Source organism: Oncorhynchus tshawytscha, linkage group LG14, assembly GCF_018296145.1.
Source record: "Oncorhynchus tshawytscha isolate Ot180627B linkage group LG14, Otsh_v2.0, whole genome shotgun sequence".
NCBI classification, from domain to species: domain Eukaryota; kingdom Metazoa; phylum Chordata; class Actinopteri; order Salmoniformes; family Salmonidae; genus Oncorhynchus; species Oncorhynchus tshawytscha.
Genome location: NC_056442.1, coordinates 37,783,841 through 37,792,543, shown reverse-complemented (window position 1 = coordinate 37,792,543; position 8,703 = coordinate 37,783,841). Strand labels below are relative to the sequence as shown.

Genomic DNA, 8,703 nt, shown 5'->3' with positions numbered 1-8,703 from the left:
CTAATACAATGTTTCACTTTGTAGCCCAGTTGAATTTTGGAACGGGGCTGAGTGAGAGAATAATCAGATAAGTGCAAGCTATAGCGCTGCGTCTGTCTGGTGTCAGTCAAAAATGTATATGACTCTGTCCCCTTGTCATACAGTAGTCGCCTGTTGCTCTGTCATAGTTGAACATATTGTCAAGTGGCCTAATTCCAGTACATTAGGCCCAGAGGGCATTAGAGCGGGTCATTTGTACTTTACTTGAATGGCAATTTGTGTCCCATAGTGATTTAGGTTTATCATGGAATCAAGATTTATTGTGGCATATTTGGATAATGGGACGCTGCTATCTGTAATGGTGCCCTGTGGTTGAGCACTCTGTGTAAGCTAGGCATGGAGCTGTCTGGTCAGCTGGCTTGCCGTATAACACCACGTATCCATGCAAGGTCTCTATTTTTTTCCCTCTGGTAGTTGGCCAACCAGGGTTGTACACGGAACCAAATTGCACCGAGCATGGAACACTCCAGTCTACAAATTCCACATCCTGTTGAAGCTTGTGCAGTTGGCAATTACATGCTTTGAAGCAGACACTGGTTAGGCTTTTCTGGAATGTTTAAAAAAAAAGGGTTTTATTCAAACACAATGGCCCCTCGCATATGACCTGGGCATATGTACATTTGTATACTCTTACTCTATCCACAATGTATATTTGTAGTGTTTCCATAACCTGTGCAACAAGTTCTTTATCTTTAACCAATCTTGAATCTCTCACTGCTTTTGTTAAACCTAGTTGGGCAAGTAAGGCCTTGTATTGTTTTTAACCTGTTGCTGATCACTTTGGTTTACTTTGTTAAAACCAACACTGACCTCTAAGCCTAAATGAATGGGCTCCGGCCCCACCTAAAGAGGTCATGTCATTTACCTTGCTTACATAATGGGGTGAGGAATGTAATGTTGTCGGTCACATCAAGTTCATTGTCCTCTAGCATAATCTACCGTATTTGAATGTTGATACAGAAATGCAGCCAACTGGTTAAATGTTCCATGGTTTCTCCCAATATAGGTAGGCCTAGCCCTAGATCCTGAGCTGACCCAAATCTAATACATAGAAACCTCAGTCAATACATCCAAGGCAGTTTGTTACATGTTCTCTGTCCACCCTGGCTTTGCATACATTCTCCCTAGAAACATAATCAGCTGAGCCTTTCTGGCCAGTTTCCTCCATGTTTCTCTCTGACTGTATGCACACTGACACACAGGAAATAAATCAGTCTTCATTAATGGCAGCTGGAGGATTCATTGTTATCAAAGTGACGCCTGCTGTGACTCGCTCCAGGTGTCTGGTACTAACTGACTCCCCCTTGGGCTGGGCTAGCATACAGTAGACCTACACAGGACACCCTTCAAGTGTAAGGTGGTTGTGAAACATGCCACATTTGATCTACCAAATCAAATTTTATGTCACATGTGCCAAATACAACAGGTGTAGTTAGATGTTATGGTGAAATGCTTACTTACCATGGTTGGAGTCAATTTGAATTGAAGACAGTCAATTTTGGAAGTAAACAGAAATTACAATTCAACAATCAAAAAAAAGGGAATTAGTTTTCAATGTACTTTTCAGTTTCTTGAGAAGTCAAACTTTTTATTTCAAAAATTCAAATCACTTCCTGAATTGACTGCCTTCCATTTGAGTTAAGCCCAACACGGTTACACCATATATACACAAATATATGGACACGTCTTCAAATGAGTGGATTTGGCTATTTCAGCCACAACCGTTGCTGACAGGTGTATAAGATTGAGCACACAGCCATGCAATCTCCAGAGACAAATATTGGCAGTAGAATGGCCTTACTGAAGAGCTCAGTGACGTTCAACGTGGCACCGTCATAGGATGCTACCTTTCCAACAAGTCAGTTTGTCAATTTCTGCCCTGCTAAAGATGCCCCGGTCAACTGTAAGTGCTGTTATTGTGAAATGGAAACATCTAGGAGCAACAATGGCTCAACCGAGAAGTAGTAGTCCACACAAGCTCACAGAACGGGACCACAGAGTGCTGAAGCGCATAACGTGTAAAAAGTGAGGTCCATACAGAAATGGTTTGTCGAGATCTTTGTGGAAGAACTTGATTGGCCTGCACAGAGCCCTGACCTCAACCCCATCGAACTCCTTTGGGATGAATTGGAACGCAGACTGCGAGACACTCACTAATGCTCTTGTGGCTGAATGGAAGCAAGTCCCCGCAGCAATGTTCCAACATCTAGTGGAAAGCCTTCCCAATAGAGTGGAGGCTCTTGTTGCATGCAAAGGGAGGACCAACTCCATATTAATGCCCATGATTTTGGAATGTGATGTTCAGTGAGCAGGTGTCCACATACCTTTGGTCATGTAAGGTACAAGCTCTTTCCCAATGACGCAGAGTTAAAGAAGAATAGAAAACACAATCTTGAGGCTATATACAAGGAGTACCATTACAATATCAATTGGCAGGGGTTTATTTATTTATTTCACCTTAAACCAAGTAGGCCAGTTGAGAACAAGTTCTCATGTACAACTACAACCTGGCCAAGATAAAGCAAAGCAGTGCGACAAAAACAACAGAGTTACACAAACAAACGTACAGTCAATAACACAATAGAAACATATATGTACAGTGTGTGCAAATGTAGGGAGGTAAGGCAAGGGTAGCCTAGTGGTTAGAGCGTTGGACTAGTAACCGGAAGGTTGTGAGTTCAAACCCCTGAGCTGACAAGGTACAAATCTGTCGTTCTGCCCCTGAACAGGCAGTTAACCCACTGTTCCCAGGCAGTCATTGAAAATAAGAATGTGTTCTTAACTGACTTTCCTGGTTAAATAAAGGTAAAATTAAAAAATAAATAGGCCATGGAGGTGAAATAATTACAATTTAGCATTAACACCAGAGTGATAGATGTGCAGATGATGATGTGCAAGTAGAGATACTTGGGTGCAAAATAGCAAGATGATAAGTAACAATATGGGGATGAGGTAGTTGGGTGTGATATTTACAGGTACAGTGATCAGTAAGCTGCTCTGACAGCTGATGCTTAAAGTTAGAGAGAGAGATATGACTCCAGCTTCAATGATTTTTGCAATTCGTTCCAGTCATTGGCAGCAGAGAACTAGAAGGAAAGGCGGCCAAAGGCAGTGTTGGCTTTAAGTGACTAGGCAACAGGATATACTACACTGGGCTGGCAGGTGGCCTCGTGGTTAGAGTGTTGGACTAGTAACCGAAAGGTTGCAAGATCAAATCCCCGAGCTGACAAGGTAAAAATCTGTCATTCTGCCCCTGAACAAGGCAGTTAACCAGCTGTTTCTAGGCTGTTAGTGAAAGTAAGAATTTGTTCTTAACTGACATGCCTAGTTAAATAAAGGTAAAAAATATACTGTATGTCTACAAGCAACAGCTCTCACCAGTTTGACATTTTCCCCTTTCACTCTCTCCACACTGAGCAAAAAAAACTATTTTTTTTCTTCAACATTTTAGTCATTTAGCAGACACTCTTCTCCAGAGCGACTTACAGGAGCAATTAGGGTTAAATGTCTTGCTCGATTACTGGCCCAACTCTCATAACCGCTAGGCTACCTGGCGCCTTGTGTGTTTAGAGTAATAAAAGGCTGCTCTCATCAGTTTTTAAAATGTTCCCCTTTCACTCTCCATGCTGAGCACATGTAATATTGATCTACTTAAAAGAAAGAACACTGATTTCTGACTCACCTACAGTCTCCTTTTATTTCTCTCACATCATTCTTTGTCTGCCTGACTGTATTGAAATGAGCTATGGAGGCCTGACTGGAAGGGCTATGGAGAGGCCTGACTGGAAGGGCTATGGAGAGGCCTGACTGGAAGGGCTATGGAGAGGCCTGACTGAAAGGGCTATGGAGAGGCCTGACTGGAAGGGCTATGGAGAGGCCTGACTGGAAGGGCTATGGAAGGGCCTGACTGAGGGGGGCTATGGAGAGGCCTGACTGGAGGGGCTATGGAGAGGCCTGACTGGAAGGGCTATGGAGAGGCCTGACTGGAGGGGCTATGGAGAGGCCTGACTGGAAGGGCTATGGAGAGGCCTGACTGGAAGCCGGTGGCAAGTGTAGACTCACAGGGAGGGTATTCCACTTGCTACCCTCCCGTCCCCCTCTACCATCATCAGTGATATTTTGACCCTGTGACCCCTGGTTGAAGAGTCAGGAGCTATTATGCCTGATGTTTAGGTGTTTGTCTAACTTTGTCTCTGTTTGACACAGTCATTAGTAACATTCATTGCCTTAATCATGTAGTTAAGAATTGTATGGCACAATGTCGTTGTGTATTTGTCATCACTAATCATTTGGTGAATGTCAGTATGGTGATTTTAATGTAAGCTATTTCCATAATTCCTTTGTTCATGGAAGTACATTCAGGTGGGTTCCCTGTACAAAAATCATTGGGATTCTCCCTCACCATAATGAGATGTGTGTGATTAGTATTCACCAAAAAATTATTTGCGCATCATTTATACATTAACACTGAATGTCGCTGTGGCCGAGCAATCTGTGCCATGCATTATCACAAGCTCTTCCATTTAACGCTACTGGCCTTTTATGTCAACACCTGATCACCACTGCCCCATAACAATTTACCCCCATCGGTGCTCCTTGTTCTAGGGCAAATAAATAGGCCTTTATGTGGGGGCCTGCCTTGGGATTAGAAGCAGTGCACAATGTACAAAACCTTCTATTGTCTCAATAGTGCCAAATCCAGTTTCCTTGGTGGTTGTTGTGGGTTCTATTACTAAGCATCTAGATTACAATATCTCCCCTTCTTGTTCAGAGGTGTTACTCAAACGTATACAGTCTAGGCGTCTGTAAAATGGTGGTTAGGGCATGGTAAACCGGAAGCAACAATAGGGCTTTGTTCATTGCCACTGACAAAAGAATCCTCTACAACCTCCTATAGCATGGTACACTGACGGTGAATCAAACGCACGCGTCATATAATTAGGTACACCTCTCAATTCTATGAAATTGCGCAAACGCCAAACATATCGCAGTGTGTTGGGATAGCACTTAGCTCTGGAGCCTGCATCCTTGCTGGCTCGGTCCTAGTGGCTAACGGAGGGTCTAATTAGCCGCTACTCCCTCAGGTTTGGGACACTTGTGCATATAGTGGAGGCGCGCGTGAATGAGCAAATGGAGGGTCGAGGGTAAGGGGTGATTTGGGATTCAGCCTGACACTCCCATATTTACCATTTAAGTTCCTTCCTTCCACCCTAGCTAGTATCTTTCCAATCACCCATACCCCTCATTCCCAACACTCCCAGTTTCTCCTTTTATATCCCATGTAGTGCTGCAGCTCAGGAGGAAACTGTGCTTTCACAGAGCCACTGTTGTCTCTGGAACAACGGTCATCATATTCTCCTTCTGGTTCCCTGGGCAGCTCCAGGCCTTGGTTGGCTTTGTCCCAACAAGCCCAGGGCATCAGCATAGCTACACAGGGTACAAATTGCACCGTCACTGTGGAGCTGTAGGTGAGCGACTAACCACTAGGCATTGGATACCATAGAATTAGGACCTAGAATAGTCATTTAATAGGATCTCTATGTTGGATACTCTAAAAGTGGTTGCTGGCCATGGCTGAGACAGGCTGGGTCTTGTTGCAGTAGCCATGCTGTAATGATTTAATGCATGGTCAGCAACGGCTGCCTTTTCTCCTTCCTCCTCTTCTCTATCTCTCCATTCATAACTCTCTCTTCCTCCCTAGGCAAATATTAATGTCTAGTGATTCACTGTTGTTCTGAATCTGATTGCTAATGGGCACACACACAGACACAGAGTAGGTTCAGAAGAGTGCCACTCCATAATGTGGCATAATGGGCGTCTGTGGAGAACGGTTTTATAGTGACAGCCATCGCACTCTCTCTGTCATGTCTACTGACTTTCCCCTACAGCCATATATGAGGATGCTGAGAGTGCATTGACTTGATAAAAGCTATGTTTTGGTTGGAAAATGTATATTGAGGCTCAAGCGATGCCACTGTGGGTTAAATAGATTGGGCATCAAAAACTATTTCCTGCATGGGTGACATTTTTGTGAATGATTAGCGTAGCGACTAATCTTGTTTACCGAAACGATCAGCTTTTGTGATATCGCGGGACTGGTTGCCTCTTCAGAGCTCCCAGTTGGGTCTCTCTGTCTGATAATATCTATGTTGAATAATTCTAGGTTTTAGTCATTTGGATACCTTTTCAATGGGTAGTGAATTCATGTATCGTCTCAATGGGCTGTAACTGTAGAAATGACCACCTCATTCAAAAGGTAGACTTACTGATCCTCGATCCATTGCTTCATTTTCAAGTTATCAGCATGTTCATGCATTAACTTTAGTGACCACAAGGCAAGTTGAACCGTTTTGAAGACACCGTGCATACCATCAAAGAGTAGGACAGCAACATTTGATAGATACATCATTTGATTGTGTACCAAAGATAAAAATGAGACTTCCTGTGTCTTGACCAACGTTGACCTGTTTTGAGGATCGTGATAAAGGAATTTCCACTACTACTACTCAGCATCTATACTGAACAAAAATATACATGCAACAATTTCAAAGATTTTAGTGAGTTACAGTTCAAAAAAGGACATCAGTCAATTGAAAAACATTTTAGGCTTTAATCTATGTATTTCACATGAATGGGCAGGGGCGCAGCCATGGGTGGGCCTGGGAGCGCGTTGTCCTACCCACTTGCGGGCCAGTCCTACCCACTTTTAATTTTTTATTTATTTTATCTTTATTTAACTAGGCAAGTCAGTTAAGAACAAATTCTTATTTTCAATGACGGCCTAGGAACAGTCGGTTAACTGCCTTGTTCGGGGGCAGAACGACACATTTTTACCTTGTCAGCTCGGGGAGTCGATCTTGCAACCTTTCGGCTACTAGTCCAACTCTCTAACCACTAGACTACCTGCCACCCCACTTGCGGGCCAGGCCCACCCACTGGGGAGCCAAGCCCAGCCAATCTGAAAGATCTTTTTTTTTTTACCAACAAAAGGGTTTATTACAGACAGGAATACTCCTCCGATTCTTCAGCTGTCCGGGTGGCCGGTCTCAGACGATCCATCAGGTGACGAAGCCATATGTGGAGGTCTTGGGCTGGATGTACTGCCAAATTCTCTAAAATGATGTTGGGAGTCGGCTTATGGTAGAGAAATTAACATTAACATCTCTGGCAACAGCTTTGGTGGACATTCCTGCAGTCAGCATGCCAATGGCACGCTCCCTCAACTTGAGACATCTCTCGCATTGTGTTGTTTGACAAAACTGGACATTTTAGAGTGCTGTTTTATTGTCCCCAGCACAAGGTGCACCTGTGTAATTAGCATGCTGTTTAATCAGCTTATTGATATACCACACCTGTCAGGTGGATGGATTATCTTGGCAAAGGAGAAATTCTCACTGACAGGGACTTCCACAATATTTGAGAAGCTTTTTGTGCGTATGGAACATTTCAGGGATCTTTTATTTCAGGTCATGAAACCAACACTTTAAATGTTATATTTTTGTTCAGTGAAATATATAGCTAATGCAAAGTGTCAAGCCAGAGGCATGCAGCACTCACAGACCTTCATAACAGTGAGTTATCAACTCAATATAGATTATATCCTTCCTCGCTCCCTCTTTTGTGCACGGTGGGCGCAGTTTCATACCCATAGCATATTCTCTGGAGATGTGGACATAGTTACATGTCTGGACAACAGATAGGGAGAGGGTGAGGAGTTTCTCTTCATCTCTCACCCCGTAATAAAGGGGGGGATCTTCCCCGAGGGGGTTTGCCTCCTCCTCTGCCTCCTTAGCTTCTCAGAGAGGATACGCTTCGACATGTAAAAGGAATTAAGCGAACGCAGAGAGGAGAGCGATGATTCGATGGTCCAAATAAGGGCATAGTGAGTGCCAGTCACAATTCCCCCCACAGCGCTTCAGGAGCTGGAATGCTGCTTTTGCTCCTCGGCCTCTTTCAAGTGGTCAGAGGCCTGGCCCAGACAGCCAGGGAACGTTTCCACAACGTTGGAGAGACCTATTCCGGAGAAACTCAGGCACCGATGAGTCAGCACACAAAGAATGCTGACGCAAAGAATGCTGAGTGGTTTGAACTTGACTGAGAAAGAGAAAGTGAGAGAGTTGGTGCATAAGAGTTTGAGGCCGAACATAAGAGAGAGAGAGAGGGGAAAAAAAGATGGGCAGCATGTGTGGCTGACGGGGGAGAGACTAAAGGCAGTATCCTAAAGTCTGTGTCGCAGCATGCCAGGACCTGTGTGAGGGAGCAGGCACGCAGAAGGGAGGGAGACGGAGAGAAGGATAGAGTTAGGAAAGTTATCAGCAGTAGGCCAAGGATTACCACAGGGGCCCTGGTCCTCCTCAATCTTTAGTCTGGGGCTTCAGTAGTCAGCCAGTCGCTCCATATGGTTAGCCTCTTATAAATACCTGTACTTCAAGGGGCTGAGGTATGCGATCCATCTTTACAACTGTTTATTTGAACAGCATTAAATTACTTAGGCTGTACGCTGAAGAGGATGCTCTGTGTTTTTGTATTTGAGAGATTAACACTACTTGTTATTCAGTGAAGTTACTGTCTGTGTCCCACTGTGTGTCAGTGTCACTTGGGCCAGAGGTATCACTGAGTCTGTGATGTCACTGACAGCCCTGTACTTGGCTGGAGGGAAAGTTC

The 8,703-nt window shown here is 44.2% G+C and overlaps 1 protein-coding gene across 2 annotated transcripts in view; it reads left to right on the top strand.

Annotated features, from left to right (window-relative positions):
• Positions 1–8,703, top strand: part of vaspb (vasodilator stimulated phosphoprotein b) — a 28,873-nt gene that overhangs the window by 845 nt on the left and 19,325 nt on the right. The window lies entirely within an intron of this gene.